Source organism: Meleagris gallopavo, chromosome 7 (assembly GCF_905368555.1).
Source record: "Meleagris gallopavo chromosome 7, MGAL_WU_HG_1.1, whole genome shotgun sequence".
Taxonomy (NCBI): domain Eukaryota; kingdom Metazoa; phylum Chordata; class Aves; order Galliformes; family Phasianidae; genus Meleagris; species Meleagris gallopavo.
The window spans coordinates 25,101,638-25,120,801 of record NC_139410.1 but is presented as its reverse complement, the minus strand read 5'-3'; positions in this window follow the sequence as shown (position 1 = coordinate 25,120,801).

Sequence of the window (19,164 nt, the reverse complement as noted above, 5' to 3'; positions counted from 1 at the left end):
GCTACAGCAGGGGAAGCAGCAGCAGCAACAGAATTGCATCCTAAATGCAAAACTTTTCTTCAGTGTTTGGAATGGTTCTCTTTCCTACCACGTTTCTGATACGATTGTGTATGTTGCACAGAGGCAGAGCAGCAATAGGATCATGTCCAGATTTATCACTCAGTCACTGCTCAGCCTTAGCCTAACCACATGGTTAGCCACAGCTTTCCAACTCTGCAATTGGAGGTGAGGGCTCATTTCCAGCCCAAGCCTACAACATTACCAATTATCCAAAGTTCACACAGTCTTGTATGGCACCGAAGGAAGGTCAAACCCTCAGTCTCTCACAGTATCAGCAATCACCTCTAGCTTCCTCTCCAAAATCCCAACCCCCTAGTAAAAAACAAGTCCAATACTTCTCACTGGCAGAAAGAAACACCCACAATGACAGATCACGTGAAGTATTTGCCTCCACGCCTCTCATGTCCAGGGACTGCCCGTGGCTCAGGAGCAGCACTGAAAGTGAGAAGCAGTACAAGCAAATTCCCTTCTCTAGAACAATCTCTAATTTATAACTGCATTTCACAGCATCACAGAAGAATTAAGATTGGAAAAGACCTCCTTAAACATCTAGTCTGACTGCGAATCCATCACCACCATGCCCACAAAAGGGCAGGGTGAAGGCTATGCTGTTATCCAAAGCCCATCCCCATACAAACAGTGAGTGCCACGAGAAATACTAGGGGAGCCATTTTCAAAAAATAATCTCTCAGAAGAATCCTGACATGCCAAATGCTTGGAATTCTCCTGACACGCTCTCTGCTCTTCCCAGCATTTTGGGTTACCTATTTAGACAGCATATTTCAAATGTTCTTGAGTTTTAATATTGGGAAATAATATGCTGTGCAATGCATTTTAATCCAAGAAACTGCACTGGCTCTTGACTTTTTTCTTTTTTCTTTTTTTTTTTAAGCAAGTACACAGGCTAGATGTTAGGTGAACTTTCTTCTCAGAAAGAGTGGTAATGCTTTGGCACTAGCTGCCCAGGAAGGTGGTGGGATCGCCGTCCCTTGGAGGTGTTCAAGAACAGTGGAGATGTGGCACTGAGGGATGTGGTTAGTGGGTATGGTGGGAACTGGTGACAGTTGGACTAGATTGTCACAGAGGTCTTTTCCAACTGCTATGATTCTACGATTCTAAAGTTCAGAAATGATTGCAAGTTTATTGGCAGGACTTTAGCCCAGCTCCTGACTTAGCCTGATTTTGATGTAGTCTTCTCTCAGAGGCTACGGACAGATGCATCATAAGGAACAGGGGATGCAGAAAGCAAATGCTAGCCACAATGTGATTTCTGGTATCAGTGGGTGCTGCAAGACCCTTCCGATTAAAAGGAATGGGAACTTACAGCACCGCTCCTGGTAGTGTGCTAAGTGGAATTGCTCATACTGCATGCACCAGCTATCCAAATTGTTCTGCAAGACTGATTTACTGTTTCCTTCTCTGGAAGGTATTTATTTACACTTCAATCTGGCCCTGCTTACAGAGGCAGAAAGGTATTTCTCTTCCCAGCCTCCCGTGATTTCTTGCCATGCCAGCCCCCAGAAAAAAAATCAATTTTTATTCTTCTCAGAAGGCAGAGTAAACTGAGGTAGCACAGAGAAAGGAAGGAAGGATTAGTGGCATAAAAAGCAATACAAAAAGCTAATTGCCCTTTCATGTCAATACCCATATTGGCAAAACAACATTTCATTTTCTATTTGAAAGCCACGTGCGAGCAAGTCTTCAGAAACGTACACTTTGCAAATGGCAAAGATAAGGCTTATCCATAAGTTTGCCAGCTTTGGGGAAAGGCACTAAAACTTTCAATGTACAGTCATTAAAATTTTTGAAATCTAGGTCCATATTTTCAGCTGCAGCCTGTGGTTGTATGCTGACAGAGGGGAAAAACAACACATTCATATGCACAAATGCAAATTCTGCACGAACACAGCTGGGCCCATGAATAAAATTTGCATGCACAAATTTAGAAGCGAGTTTGAGTCCAGATGAATGATTTGATCGTAAGAGCTCTAAATAAGCTTTTATGTAAGCAAAGATTGGAGCCGGCAACTATGGGCAAAGTGTATTAGCTGAAATAAATTACCAGAGAAAACAGAGCTCTTTAGGGTAAGGCGGACAGCCCTTCTCCACTTCTCCTTTTGCCGTTTCTGTCTGTGAGATGCTGCAAGTGCTGTGCCAGAGGCTGAGAGCATCCCTTGCACAAAGCTGGACCACAGACACTGCAGAGCACTCTCACTCTGTGCCAAGGAGAATACCATGCAGCAGGGCAGTTTGCAGACACCAGCGCTTGCAGTCATCACATTCTAGCAATGTAAACCTGTTGGAGCAATGGTTACAAGACTTACTCTCTTGTCTGCTCCACAAAAGGCATATGAGGAATTCTTAGGGATGATGCATGCCTACTTTCTTCACAACATGTCATGACGAAAGCAAGGACAGTTGTGGAGGAATGATTGAATGGTCAGGGTTGGAAGGGACCTCAAAGATCATCTAGCTTCATCAGCCCCTATGCCACGGGCAATGCTGCCAACCACTAAATCAGGCATCAGCCCAGGTTGCCCAGAGTCCATACAGATGGCCTTGAACCCATCCAGGGATGGGGCATCCACAGCTTCTCTTTGCAATTTGTTCCACCACCTCACCACGCTCTCAGTGAAAAACTTCCCCTAACATCTAATCTAAAGTCTCCCCTCTTTTAGTTTAAAAATATTTCCTCTTATGCTATCACTACCCACCTGTCTAAAATGTTTGTTTCCCTCTTACTTATGGATGGTGATGTTCAACTGTTTCTTCAAGAGACAAGATCAATCAATTTTTATGCTTAAGGTAATATGACACTAAGAAATATGACACCAAATTCCCTCACCAACCTCAAAATTAGTTTAAGATACACTTAGTACCAAGCACTACAGCAGAATCACCCCACAGGTGACCATATAATGGGGCACAAGAAAGAGTCCAGCCTGTGCAGCACACACAGAGCGAGCCCAGCTGACCTGAGGGGGCTTCTGAGCCCTTCAGAACCTCAGAGCAAGATCCCACCACCTTGGGCAGTTTGCAGCAGCCCTAGACCTAATCACTCTCTACAACTGCATGAAAGGGGGATGTAGTGAGGTGGGGGTCAGCCTTTTCTCCCAGGAAACAGCAATAGGACAAGAGTTTATGTCCTCAAGTTGCACCAGAGGAGGTTCATGTGGGTTATTAGGAAAAATTTCTTCTCCAAAAGAATGGTGAGGGATTGGAACAGGCTGCCCAGGGACGTGGTGGGGTCAAGAAACATGGGGATGTCAAACTGAGCTATATGGTCTGAAGCAGTCACAGGTATGGATTGATGCTTGGACTGGGTGATCTTATTGGTCTTTCTTACCTTAACAATTCTATGATTCTATTCTATGACAGGTTTTCCTATGTGAAGCCCACAGAATGGGCAGAGCAGAGCTGCCACCTGGGGCAGTTGAGGTGCTTTATGGTCACATCTTTGCCAGTGCCCTCAGTTACCCATATACACCTCAGAGCTGCATCAAGACTCACATCCTGCTCAGGCACAGAGATTTCTCCTCTCCTCTAAGAGCAAAGCTCCTTCAACATGTGCCGTCTGCTGTGCCAGCGAGACCTGGCATAGCAGCAGGGTACAAAAGAACATCCCTGACATTCTATGAATATTCATGATTTATGAATATTCATTGAATTAGCATCTTTATGACTGGGCTACTAGATTCACAACTGGCGTCTCTGGAAAGGGGTTATTGTATTTTAATTAAATACCAGACAATTACTAAACAGTTATATTCTCTGGGATTTAACTGATATGAAAGGGATAGGTATAGAGCTACAAACGTTAAGAGCGTCGCTCCCTCCACACACATTTAATGCTAATGGAAGTCATGTGTAAGCACTGAAAAGGAAAAGAATCCTCTATATGAGAAACCAAAATAGCTTCAGATTATCTTTTTAATAGATTCATACTGTGTGGGAACCTTCAGCATTTCCCTGGTGCCTTAGCAGACCAGAATAGCAAAGCAGTTATTATATCTGTCTTCAGCAAAGAGACCACATGTTCACAGATATTTGTACAGCACCTAGCGCAACAGGGCTCTGGTCCGTGCATCTGGCAGCGCTCTGCTGCTTAAATAGCAATAATAATGATATAAAGCAATCTTTGTCAATATCATGAGTGAACAATCTAATCTAGTTATCAGATTATAGCTCATTAAACGCCACACAGAAAAAGGCTATTGACACTTCTACACATTTACCGGCCTAAAAAGAATTTTAAGCCATTAATTGCTTCCATAACGTGGGGTGAATTTTCAGCATGGTGCCTGGAAAATTAGGCACGCAGGCTGTGTAATTGTTAATGGGAATTGTGACCCAATTTTCACGCCTGGCACTGAAAGTTTGCCCCTTGCAAAATATTTACATAATTTGCTAGTGGATTTGCCATATCTTTTGCATGTTAATTTTGCCTTGGTGAAAATTCCTTGAAAAAGTACCGCCATCAGTGTATTAAGTGCAACTTTGGCATTTACGTAGTGCTTCCTCCAAGTTATTCTGGCTACAACGTATAAATCCCTACATGCTGAGCACTCAGGGATATGCCACTAACTGCATATTCACCACAGGGCACATTCCCAACCCATCACAAGGGGAATAGATAGCTGCTCATTGGGCTCCAGACCACTGGGGCTTGAGTTCTGCAGTGCTCACACCTGACCCCATTGCGTTTAACATTAATCAACTTGCTCACAATTGATGTTTCAGTGCAGTCTGCTGGCTGCTCTTTCCTATAGCACACACATTTCGCATCTCCAGCCCCCAGTGCTGCTCCCAGCTGCCGCATACTGTCTGTGACGTGAAGGTGGGATCACAGCAAAGGTTCACGATTTCACACTGCTGCCTCTCTGCCTGGGAGCATAGTGATATTTCACAGGCAGCATCAGCTTTTAGGTACCACTATGTGCCCCTCTTTGCAGCTCTTGCTGGGTTTTTTTGGGTGTACCCATGCCATGGAGAAAGACGGGGCGGTTTTCCTCATTCCCAGTATCCAAACAAACATCCTTTCTTTTGCTCTGGAGGAGAGACAACAGCATCCAGAAGCACATCGAGCCATTTTCAGCCGCTCTTTAGCACTGACACCAGCACAGCTACGGAACAGCAATGAGCTGGAAATGAGTATAGAAATGCAAATAAGCACACTAAGTTTTTTCCAAAGATACTACAGAGGGATCTTTCATAAGGTGAGGTTGCACTCAAACACTCTGAGACCAACTCACAGGGTACACCCAGTTAGAGCTTCCATATATCCCAGCATGAGATGCACGTGCGAGTCTAAGATCAGATCAGGACGTGTATATCATGAATGCAAGCAGCAGGACACACCATGGCTCTTCTGACCTGACCGTATTCCATCCATTTTTCAACTCACATTTATGAGCAAAGTGGCAATGAGCCAATAACCCCAATTCAGCAAATGTCAAATTTAGGCACGGTGACAGCCAGGGACAAGTCAGTGCTTTCCCTAACCAGTGGAAGGTGCTCATGCCAATGCAAGGTCTTCCCAACACTGAACCCCTTTCTACTTCAGCTCCTGCACCACATGAAATGCTGGACTTAGTTTCAGCAAAGAGCAAACCCTGCAGCTGCCTGCAGGCAGCTTGGAGCAGGATACAGCCACGTAGAGCACACATTGTGCAGGCAAACTTCCTACTCAAGTTGTTTGGAGGACACTTTCCCTGTTTTTCCCATCTGCTGCTTTCAGCTCCTGTAGGTACTCATCTGTGAATTTGTTTGCAGATTGGATACATTACTGAATAGCACATGATCCTGAACATCATTCATCAAAGAGGCAGAAGTGGATATTATTTGGCATTACAAGGACTCCACCTGAATGGGAAGGGAAAGCACATAGCCAGCTTAGCATCATGCAACAGAAACAGTTCATGCACAGGCTTGGATGCTCACATGACTAAGTTGGAATGTAACATGCAACCTTGGGAAAGGATTCTGCTTCCCTAATCACCTCATCGTTTTTTCCTCTATTACCCACACAAGAGGAAGATGCTGCCAACTAGAATACAGCTCCTAAACTGATGGGTAGTGGGGAAAGAAAGGATTATCCAGACACTGCATGCAAAACAAGCCTTGGTAACTTGATTCCTCAGACAAAGCAGGATCCTTACTAGAAGTGACATAACATTGCCAGGCTGGGAATCAACTGGAATTATTTCCAGCCAGTTGTACCAGACCAGATCCGTTTGCCTCTAGCAAAGCACAATGCAGACCAATTGTATTTTATGTATATAGTTCTATATAGATATACATGCCTATAATGAACATCACCCACGAAGTACATCATAGAAAACTGTTTATAATATGCTTTCAAATATTCTTTGCAGATATCAGATAATCTTTTCAAGTACTTTCAAGTGAGTTAGGAGTATAAAGCTCTTTTCGAAAGTTGATCTAGACATTTAGGAGCCTGCATAGCATTGCCTTCCAATGGCACTTAAGCTCCTAAGGGTGCCCAAATGACTCAAAAATGAAATTGAAACACCTCTGAAAATGCTCGCCTCTATTCAGAGTGATTCAGCCCAGGCCTGGGAAAGAGTTTTGTTGGTTTGTGTTTTTTTTTTTCCTTAATTATGATGTTCATTCTGTGGCTTTAGGAAAATCATTAGCCTCCCTGCCTTGGTTTCTTCATCAGTGAAACAATTATGCATGAATTCCACAAGCTGTTCTCAGGATTTGACAGTATTCATTAGATTGAATAAAAATGAATGCCCTGAAGTGTCAACCAGTATTATTTAGTCAACAGATAAAAATCAAGAGACTGCAATAAGGTCTTTACTGACTCATAGCCAGGAGAGCCTCCTGTCCATCACCCATTGCCTCGTGCTCCCATCACAAGGTCCCCCTGCCACCCTTGGCATGTCCCTCCTACTGCTCCAGACCTGCAACGTTAAACATCTTCCCCCTCAGATCTTTCTTCCTGTTCAAGACTCCTACTCACGCACGGTTGTCCTGGGTCTCATCCTATTTCACTAGGCAGGAAATGGGCCTTACCTACAGTCCGTATCACACACGATATTCCCTTTGGAGTCAGTGTAAAGTTAAACATACGTACTATAAGCCTCTGTTGGATCAGGGCCTACACTTATAAAGTGCTGCGTAAGCCTGTGTTGCCACAGCATAGAACTGTTGAGCAAATAAAATATTATAAAATATTTTAAGATAGACCTGTCGCTCCATTCACACTGCTCCTCCATGCATCGTGCAAGAGCAATATTAGATACAGAGCTCCCAGATAGGGCTGCAATGGGAAAAAATGCCAGCAATTATTCAAAGCAAATGCAATTTTCACACTGTCGCTATTTAAAACACTTAGAGGAGAAAACAGTTCATCACACTTGGGGGAAAAAAAAAAAAAAGAAAAAAGCGCAATATCTTTTTTCCGCCTCCTCCCCCGCACCTCACACCCCCCCCCCCCACAACTTTTACTTGAAGTGTTTGAGGATCAAGAGATCTTCCCTGCTCATCGTGAAATAAATCTGACATCGCACTCAAAGCTTTTCAGCACTTATCCTGATTATCCAGATAGTAAGAGGTTCTGCAGTGGGATCTGCCTGGGATTAACTGGTTGCCCGTGTGCTGTGTACCGCTTTTTGGTGTCCAGAGCTACAGAGAACAGTCCTCCCCTGTCTCCAAAAGCCAAGTTATGCCATGTGGAGTTATCGAGGTTGTTCTCTATGGCAGAGAGCGTAGAGACTCATTCAACAGATTTTAAAACTTTCATTTCCATAACAAAACTGAACACTTGGATGCCTAAAGTTGGACACCAAATGTGTTTCAGTAGTCAGGATTAATCTCCAGGGGTCATTAATGAGCTGGTACACGATGAACTTCTCTAGCTGGCAGGCATGCACCAGGTATGGAAAGCAGCTGGATCATTTATCTGAACCCTGACTGCTCAGCAGGAGCCAGCTCTGCCATGCTATGCTGAGTCTAAGGGATGATCAGGCCCATGGACACACTGCACACCCTGACTTTGAACATCCCTCTAGCACAGTGAATTACACCAAACACTACATAATCCACATGTGGCTGGGAGTCAAAGAGGTCTGAGAAAAAGAAAAACTACTGATGCAACTAATTCCCCTCAGCCCCAGGCCGTACAATCACACACATTTGGTCTTATTTCAAAGTTTTCAGGACCTTGTGTATCTCTTTAAGCTAGACCCCAAAGAAAGCACAGACATAAAAATGCTGTTCCAAGGCTCAGTCTGTACATAAAGTCTCTTTGAAATCCATTCCCAAACCTGGGATTTACCTTCCTTGCATCTGCCACTTGCAGATCTTGAGAAAACTTGAAAATCATACCACTAACTCAAGCGCAAGGTGTTGTCCGCTGATCTTCCTTTAAACAACAAAGGAAGCAGAGTACCCATGAACATATTAATTACACATGGAGACTTCTACTGTCCTTCTAGAGAAAGACGAGAAGGAAATCGCATGCAACATAACAGCCACGCTTCCTGGTGGATGCCTGGAAGCATTCTAGATGCTGCGCTGACAAAGGGAAATGAGGATTGAACCTAAAGACAAAGGGGAGCAAAGGGACTAAAACGTCTGAAACACCTTTCAGATGTGTATCCACAATGAATGCCAAGATGTTGGGAAGAATTAGTGTGTACGGGAAAATTCACTTCACTTGTCAGCATCCTGTCTCCCCACACCAGCTCTGATAGGACTGTGGACCTTCCTCAGCTCTAACCCCCACATTCAGCAGCAGCTCCAGGCTTACCCTCTCCTACCCTACTCTAAGCTTTAATGTGCCAGGGACTTCAACAGCACAGATATTCTCCCAAATCATCCATGCAAAACACTAGACATTAGAGCAAGTTTAGCAAGACAGCTTCTCTCTCCAGAAATAAGCGTTTTTCCAAAACTGAGGTTCTAGTGTCTCCAGTTATTGAACTAGCTGCAATCCTGTGGCCTTCACAGAGATGAATGTCATGGAGAGAGAGACAGCTACTGGGTATAGTGATGATGAGCTGACAAGTGTACTTGATGACCTTCAAGGTCTTTCCCAACCTTAATGATTCTCTGACTATAAGAGGGCACAGCACTCAATGACAGCGACCTTTTACAATCTTAAAATTTCTCCATGTTGAAAACGTAAGCTGTTTCCTGCTACAATAGTATGACCACTATCGAATCCAATCCACTCTTTATGTCTTCTTGAACATTCGGCCCAAAACAGTTCAGATAACTCAGCTAGAACAATACCGAACTAGCTCCTGCTGAAGCACTCCAACTTAGACATTTCTAATTCTCCAACTTCTAGAGCACCTGGAAATCACTACAGCTACTGCACTTCTCAAAGCACAACCACCTGGGACATGGACTCATGGTTTCATGTACATTCAGAAATAGATACCTTGCATTCTATTCATCAGTGACAAATTAGTTGACTGATTTATCCGCACTCAGTTACTATTCCTACAGGTTTCAAAAAGGGGTCTTCTAAAACAGGCACAAGGAGATCTGGGATGGAGTAGATAAGGCAATAGAACACAGTGTCCAAGGATGAAAAAAAAAAGATTTTGAGAAGATTTAGAAGTACTAATGTGCAGAGGACCGCATATAATTCTTTATGCAGATATTGAAACAATAAAATGGGCCCCAAATAGCTTAAAAAAAAAAAAAAATCAGCAAAGTTGAAATACATCAGAAATGGAAGATCAAGAAATGACAGAATCTGCAACTGTTACAGGTTCTTAAATAAATTTCATTGTCCCTAGTCTCTCCACTGACTTCTCTCCAGGGTTTAGGAGTTTGCTTAGTGCTAGGTCACTGCTTGGTCAGGCTATAACGCTTCATGGTTCTTGACACAGCTCTGAAATAGAAGCTTTTCCTCCGGAGACAGCAAGCAACATGGAAGAGAGAAGTGGCAGGAATTGGTACTTTTTTGCTGCCTATAGCGCTCTGCAAACAGTGCAAGATTTTGGAGCTTCAAGAGCTGAGTACCTGGAGGTAAGGAAAGAGATGTACATATGCAAATTTTAATTCTGAGACTAAATTGATCTCTAATATGCACCAACATGAAGTTCCTCAGAACATGAATAAAAATACAAGTTTAGCCTGAAAACTAAATACTTCCCTTCTCAGAAATACTCCTCTGCTTGCTTACATCCCAGAGCTGAACTCCCCAAAAAGTTTCAGAAGAGAACTGCTGGACATTTTTAAGTCATAAAAGATGACAGAACACTCTTGTGGGTATTCCTGAATTCTACTTTTACAGTGCTTGGGTGATAGAGCCACAACAGCTGTCATTGCAGGAAGAAGGGACTGAGCTTCCCATGTCTAACACGGGCATCACTGCCAGCAGGAACAGGGACACAAAAGACTTCTAGCATTCACGAAAGCAGCTGAAAGGGAAGATAACATCAGCTGTAGTTTAGAAATTCTTCCAATTCTTTGAGCAAGAGACATAAAAAAAAAATATCATTGAACCTTTACCTGTACCGTGAGATCAAGAAAAGGTTTGGGAAATACAAGAGATATGGTCCTGGTAGCCAAATGCTACAGAAGGCTCCTGCAGTCTCCATCTCCACCACCTGAGCGACAGACTAGCAGGGATCGCCAGGACTATTTTTAGCTAACGAGAAATGGGGAAGCTGATAATGTGTTAATCACAGCGCAAATCACGGATGCATACACCCGTTCCAAGGTGTCACGTACACGACGAATGCAAGCACAGAGGGAAGTGGAAGGAATCCGTACACTGCTGTGAGAAGCCTCAATAATAAATGAGAGGAATTGGAAATGCTCCTGAATGCCAGTTTTGAAATATCCATGTAAAAATGCTCTGCAGCTCTCTTGCTTAATCACAGTATTACTTGTCGCTTGTGCTTCTGGGATGCTAACTGGGATTCTTCCACTTATGCTGCAGCCCATCACACACTGGTGAATGACTTACTTTTAGGGCAATTGGAGATATTTATACATGCCAGCTTCCGTGTGTAAGTATTGGTGACTTCACAAGCTTCCAGACATTCATACCAGACTGTCAGAATGTGAGTCACCAATTTAATTGGTATCAGGTGTATATATCAAATGAAATACATGACATTTTCCATTCGAACATGCTTTTAACAGTCCTACCCAGAGATAGAGAAAAAAGCCAGATGTGGTGTTCTGTGCAACAGATAGAAGATGGAGCACTAAGAAACGGGGTTATTAAGAACTGCGTCCTTCACCTAGGAATCTAATAGGATTGATTGTGCAAATACAATGACTGTCCAGTTACAGTGGGATTACCCAGATATAATATATGAGGGGAAAATATATCTTTCACACTTCCTGTCTCCAATGTCCCAGCTTTAATATACCATTAAATTCTGTCAAGATCCCCCTTCAGCATACTGCATCCCATGTGAGGGAGTGCTCTGCCTGGATTTTCTTAAGGTCTTTGTTCTCCACAATGCATTTAAGATGATCACTTCATTAAACAAGTGCTGAAGAAGTTGTTGTTGGTTTTTTTTTTGTTAAATAGTCATCAGTTTATCTATCCATCTATCCAAAAGTGATCTTTTTCCTGACTTGTAGAAGAAAACTCACCTTATCCACATTGGGATGGAGTAGCTGAAAAAATTTCCACTCTGGACACAGAAACGTTGCCTCTTTCCAAGTTCCATTTTCTCAGTTGTTGAGTGATTATCAATTATGTAACAGTGACATTTTGTAAAGTGTCATCTGTGGGTGGTAGTGAATTGGAAGTAAGAGAATGTCTTCCACAGAAATGAACTTGTCAAGGCTGGTCATTAGCTGGGTTTTGGGGCCATGGGAAATGCAGCAGTAACGATAACAATACTTTTTCCTTCCCTCCCACCCTCCCCTCCTCTCAAAAAAGTTCACCAGAAAAGATTATTTAAAAGATTCTGAACACATTAGTGAGATATTCTAGAGCAGAGCAAATTTGTTGTTGCTAATATGCTACTGGGTCGCTCAGGAAACTGATTTTATGATGGTTTTTTGTTTGTTTGTTTGCTTTCCCCTAAAACATACAGAGAACAGTCTAATTCTACACCATCGTGCGCCAATAGCCAGTGGCATGAAGATTGCAGTGTCTGGGACAAGATCAAGTTCCAAATTCCTCTTCTAATTCTTACTCAGTAGAGAGTTGCAACTGAGTATCTCAAATCGTGGGTCTCCGTCTAAGACACCTAGCTGTTTACTCATCACAGATGAGCGGGAATAAAAGGAAAAGATCAGGCATCTACTCTTATTATACTACTTCTTCCTCTCTTTTTTCCATAAATTCCTGAAAATTGATACCTTCAATATTTCATCAGCATGAAAAGCTATTTCCAAAATCTAAATGTGCTCCAGTGCAACCAAACCATACAATGGTTACTAGTAGCTTACTAGCCTAATATTGAGTATATTATTACTGGTTGTTTCATGTAGAAATTTTAATCAGCCACTCTTTCTCAAAATCGGATTTTGCATATTTGATATTCCTGACTGAGCAAGCAGAGTTCTTTCCTGTTGTATGAAGCAATGACACGGATTTAGCTGCATGCTCAACCATGTGATCCAGGTATACATAGAACATCTGCTGCTTGAACTTGCTGCTAGAATGAATCAGATTTTCAGGAGCTAAAGCACCTTCAGTGATACTCTCCCAGCAAAACACAAAGTATTTCTTAGAATCAATATTTGTTTCCAATCTGCATCTGTTTCAAATGACTTGACCATAAGCTCTAAGATTTTCACAGGTCCACGATTTATTTTTTCAGTGAAAACTCTCCCTTTTTTCCTTATTGAGCATTCAATATTCCAGGTATCTAACATGAACTATACTTAAGAAATATTTCACTCTGAACATTTTTGCATTTAAATTCCTGCACAGTATTTCACACACCCTGATAAGGTCTATTCACATTTCCAACACCAGAGATTGCTCTTCAGTTAAAATCTATTATTGTCACTTTACAAGTCTCTCCCATTCAAGAGCTCAAAACACTGTAGAAGAAATTCCCCTGGTACGTAAGGAATTATCATGGTTTTGCCTGCATCTGAGCAAGGAGGGTATCTTCACCATCGCCCTACTCATCCAATGAGCTCCATTTGAATAGGAGCCTCTGTTAGAGTCGGAAAGGCACAGAAGAAGTGTTTGTTCAGAGGATTACCCATAAAGCACCTATTCCAGGATCAAGGCCAGTGTCTTTTTCAAAAACTTTCCCATGGTGATATATCAAATCAGAGGCAGAATAAGAAACAGAACTAGCATCTCCTGACCCCTGCTGCTGGGCTCCAAATGCAAGAGACTATTTTTCCTCCTTTGCAGCAATTCATCACTTCTGCAACATGATGCCTTTGAAAGGCTGGTGTTACATAACAAATGTACATAACAAAGTTAAATTGTCCTTGTGTGAGACATATAGGAGATTTTCATTTTGGGTTCATGTTAAAAAATAATACAAGTTATCTTGCTCCAAGATCTCCTCCATTTTCTAATAACTAAGTCTGGCAACTGTGGTGGAATTGTCAAAGAGAAATAAAGAATGCATTCCTTAAGTTGATTATATTTCTGGGAAAGTATGCGTGCCAGGCAATTAAAGAACTCAAGTGTTCAGTTTATACAACATTGGCTCATCTCTATCATCTTTGTCAAAAATGTCTACAATTTATAGCTTACCACAGGTTACTCAGCTGGTTCAATTTTTATTTTTTTTCTATCATTATTATTAAAAAAATAAAAAGTTGCTACCTCCGAACTTTTACAGCCATGCGTTTTAGCTGCGAGTCCTAAATGGAGTTTTCCGTGAATAATTCAAGTTCCTCAGTTTCTTATTTTAGCATCAAAAGGGTAGTGATACGTGACTAAAGAAAGTCTAGCCAAGATCCTATGGAGCTCTATGTCAATCTGAAAACAAGAGTAAAGATAGAAATACCTATGACAGCAATTAATGAAAATATCATTATATAACTCATTGAAGCAATCATTTAAACCCTATTGCTTTATCTAAAACCAGGAGAGGAAAAAAAAAAAAAAAAAAAGCTTTCAATCTATAATTAAGTAGGTAAAGCTATGAAGAGGTCTACAGCCAATTTTGGAATGCTACTTATTTGGAACAATTCCAATGTCAGCAATGGTGAAAGGATATAAAAGGTGATGACTATATTTGTATTACGTAGCAACGATTTTTTCAAGAACAGTATCAAGAGACAAACAACAGGTTTTTTCCTTATTACATCATTCTCCAGATTGTACCAGTTTAGCAAGTTTGGTCTGAGAAGGAAATGATTCAGATTTCATCACTGCAGCCTAACTCAGCTTTTGTTACTTGTTTGAAAGAAGAAGAAAAAGCGTTTATGCAATTTCTAACCACATCAATTGAGTTAAAAGGTAACTAATAAAAGGTCTTAAACCTATTGCTGTTTATGACCGACGGAAATTTTGCCTAATCTTTACTGGTGGAAGAATAAGTCTCCATATAGATTGGATGTTATAAATCTTAACTTATACGGAACCTCCTGCCCCAGTCGGACACAAAAATGTTTCAACTGATGACACTTTTCCTAAGAAAATAAACTGGATTCTAGACAAGAAATATAACCTATCCAGCACTAACAGAAATCAGTACAAGACTTTTCCAAGTGAGCATTGCATTTCACCCACTGTAAGTGTCAGGAGACAGCTTAGCTTTGTTCTGCAGAAACTTCTCCGGAAGACTTAGGTACCAAGCAGAAAAATTGCAGAGAAATTTACGTATAAATATTGCTGCCCACCTTTTCTGCCAATGCTTGACTTAAAAAAAAGTATTCACCGTATTTGTGCCAGTTAGGAAATGCTGTTACCTCCCTCTTTCCCAGCACACATTGCAGACCACAAGCATGGTAAGTAACACCGGAATTAAAACAAATGCAAGGCACCTTTATTCTACCGCTTAGCCTTGATGCAATGTGACCTCAAATATCGGTCTTTGTTTTCCCTCCTCCTACTGACCTTGGAGCCAAGAAAGAACCTTTCTTGTCAGAAGTTTTAAAGATTTTCCCATATTATCTGAATGGATTTCATTCATTTTACTTTTTAAGGTATGATTTTGGCTTAATTTCATTTAATTGATAAAGCTTTTCTCCACTTCTGCATCACTGTGTCACTCCCCACTAGTCTTATTTTCCATAACACACTGAAGCTAACTCAATAAAGTTGTTACTTGCTGTTCAGCTATGATCACTTTGTGAGTAAACTCTAGCATTTCTCTAAAGGTTGAATGAACGACCACTTAGGTTCATTAAAATGTGCTGTTTCAAAAACATACATATAACATCAAGAAACTGCCTCCTTCAGCTGAAGTAATTCTGTAAACTCTCACAGGTTTAAATACTTTGTCTTACATCTCATCCTACGATTTAACTGCATTGGATTTTGCTGCCTTCCTGACCTAGTAGGTGTCCACTCTCCTTTTCTTGATCTAGCAAGTAAGAAAGCAAAGCTTTATTTTATACAAGTCCTAGGTTAGGATTTTTCCATACATAATCCACTTTCCTGCTGCTTCAATACCTTTTATCTTATTAATCTTTGTGGAAAATCATCAAGAACAACTTTGCTTCCCGACCTCTCCAGCCGTGCCTGGTTCTCACTTTAACCTCACACACTGCTGACTTCACATAATGTATTGCCACATCCCTTTTTCCCTGTAATTCAATTACAGTTTGTATCCCACCCTCTGTTGTAATTCTTTGCTTTACCTATGTCCTTTGCAAATGTCTCTGACCTGCGATTACCTGATTTCCCATTGGTTTCACTAGATTAATTAATACTCTGCATTATGTTTCTCCTGTATGCCCTGAAGTATGGTTCCATTTTCATTGATGCATCACCCATCTTTCCTGCACTACCCTCCCTTCCATGTTTACAAACGCCAAGCCAAGTTTAACCCTCTCCGCCCTGACACACCTATTTAGCCACACACTGAAGAACATGAGATTGTCTTGACCTCCCTGCACTACATAATGCTGGAAAGCATCCATAAAAAACCACCAGAGGCCTTCTGTTGAAGTACTCAGAAGTTAACTTTCCAAAACTCTTCCCTACACCAACGCCAACATACGCCATGACCAAAAGTTTTTTCTTAGCTGTCATCAAATAGGCTTTTTTATCCAGCCAAGAGCTGCTGAGCAGTTTTGAGGTCACCACATACTCATCTGTAACTACAAGTCTGATGATAAAATCTCCCATTCCTGTGTAATTACAATCTCTGAAATGACCTTCATACCATATAATAGTTGTGAAGGAACTTGTCAGATTACTTCATCTTACAGCCATTTTGGATCAAGAAGATAAGGAGTCAAGTGAGCCTGCACAACTACACAACTGCTTCCTTGTGCTCATTAGCCTCAAGTTGCCAGAAAAGCCTTAAAGAGCAACCGCACAGGTGGCTGGAGGATGAAGCCTTGTCCATGCAGGACACCAGAACGGTGGCTAAAGGGTTACAATTGCTCTCTATAGATAAGATAAAGGATAAGAATCAGAGAAGAAGCGTTATTTAGACAAATGAAAGAGCTGGCGCATGGACAACTGAGTGTGAGCTTGTCATGAATGAAGGTAATGCTGGGAGTTGAAGCAAGGTCTCTCCACCATGTCTGACAGTCCCTCAGTAAGAGGTATGAGAAAAGGAAAGTACTAAGGGATTTTTTGTTTTCTTTTTTGTTGTTTTTTTTTCTGTTGTTGTTTTTAATTGTGACATATACAGATGTGTCTACCTCTAATATAGTGAGCTGAATCCAGAAATGCAAAATATCTTTTCCAATCCTTCAGAGTTGTACTACTTTAAAGATAAAGGAAGGGACCTTCAGTATACCAAAAACAAAAATATATATATATATATCCCTCACTCAAAGCACACCCTTCTTATTGATTGCCTGGCCTGTGTACTGAATACTTTTCCTCCCATTACTCTTTCTAGAGTGCTTACACCCTCTGGCATAGCTACTGTGCCTTTCTTTACACTTGACTGCAATAAATGGCTAAAAGCTTAATTCAGCCACATCCAGGTTTATTATATTCAATCCCCTCTAGCAAGCATACTTCAGACAACTTCATTTGAGTAACTGATCCTCCAAAGTCAATCGGGGAACTCCAATGCAAGGAGCAAGCTTGAGGTCAATGCTTCCCAATAGGCAAGAAAGAAATATCTTGACTGAAGTCAATGAGACAATTGAAGCACTTAAGTAAAACACACGTTTAAATGCTTTTCTTTGAGGCTGTAACCCACAAATCCATATGCTGGATTTTAAACAAAAAAATTTCCTTTAAAAGGGTAGGCTGAAATTAATAGACCACAGATCTTATAACAAATATTTGAGTACGCTTTTGAAGTGGACTTAAATCATATATCTTACATTAAGCATAGCTCATCATGAGAGTTGAAGTCATCTCCAGACTTCAGAGATCTTCAGGCTATTGAGCTTTTGCTATTAAATATTTTTTTCCATTTCAGCTGACTAGCACCTAAAGGCTGATTGTGCAGCTTTAACTTGCAGGAAAAAGGGGCAAAGTTCATCTTCCCTTGAGTTGGATTTGTGAATTGTTGTCACATTTAGGGGCATTATCTGATGACTGTTATCTGATGACTGGAGAGTAGGCAACATATGAATCGAAGAACAGCCAGTATACAACTCTAGAAACATACAGATACACATGAGCAAAAGAAAGGAAATCTGGCCATTACTGAACAATCCTCATATTCATATAGAAAAGAATGCTAGCTTTTCCTCCACACAAATTCTTCAGCACAAATACTGCCCAGCCCCCACCTAAAATCCCAGTAAAACAGGATAACAAATGTCAGAGTCTTCCTCCAATGAAAATAGATATCGCTGTAATATTTGGCTCTGTAACATAATTAAAAAACAATTTAAAGCCAGATACTTTGACTTCTTTTGTTGTCTTTCTACATTGCAATCTGCACATAATTAATTTAAAAGAGACACAGTCTAATTAGCTTGCAATAATTTTTCTTTTATGTACTCCAAGTGCAAATCTAACTATTAAGCTGGTAATCGGGGACAGTGAATGAGCACTTGTCCTGTGTCTTAATCAGCAAGTTTAATTTTATACATCGAGGAGAAGAGTTGCCAAGTCAGACACAAAATGGTAGAAAACAGGAAATTCTGTAAAGAAATACTACATAGTTGCTGCTTTGTGGGACTGGTAAGAAAAAGGAGTAAAACAAAGAGAAGCATGCATTTGCATTCAAACAATCTTTAAACGATGCCCCACTAGAAGCATTACATAACCAGTCACAAAGTTTTTGCCTTTGGATCACACTTAAAGTGTCTCATCAAAATTGCATCTTGAAGGAAAGAAAAATCACTACTTATTAAATATAAATATCTGATGTTAAAAACTGCTTTTAGTGTGGTTATGTAATATTTATTGTTCTGTGGCTAAGGTCATATAAAGATCACATGTGACAGGTGATGTATTTTTATTGCTCTCTTTATGTTAAATGCCTCTCTACTAAGATAGTTCAAATGTTCTTGTCTCTTTGTTCTGTAAAGTATTTAAATCATGACATACACAGGAACTGTTATACTCCAAATAATTCAGGAGCCAAAACACAAGTAATATAGAAGTCATCTTTTGCAGATACTAGTGTTTGGGTTCAGGTGGCAGAACTACATTCTTGTTTCCTGTGCCAGGCCATTGCAAAACTGCTGCACAAACCCAGTTCTGATAGCTCCTGGCACGATTTCCTCACTTAGTAGTCTTGGTGGTCTCAACCAAGGTTATATTTATCCACGTCAGAAACTAATGCCCAGCCTGGTAAGACTGCCAAAACTTTGCTCAAGAGTGTGCAGGAGGTCAGGACAGGGTACCACTCCTCCTCACCTTTTCCTGGCTCCACCTGACCACGTGTGACCCTGTCTGTCAAAGCCATGATATCTGTCTGTCTGTCTAATTACCCCAGTTGACACCCAGGGAGGGCGCTACTCATTCATAGAGCAGGTAGGACAGAAACACACTGTGAAAGCATGAGAAACCTCCCACCCCCGCATCGCTAATGAGCTTCAACCCTGGCCTAAAAGCAGAAGCAGATGCTGAACTCCAGG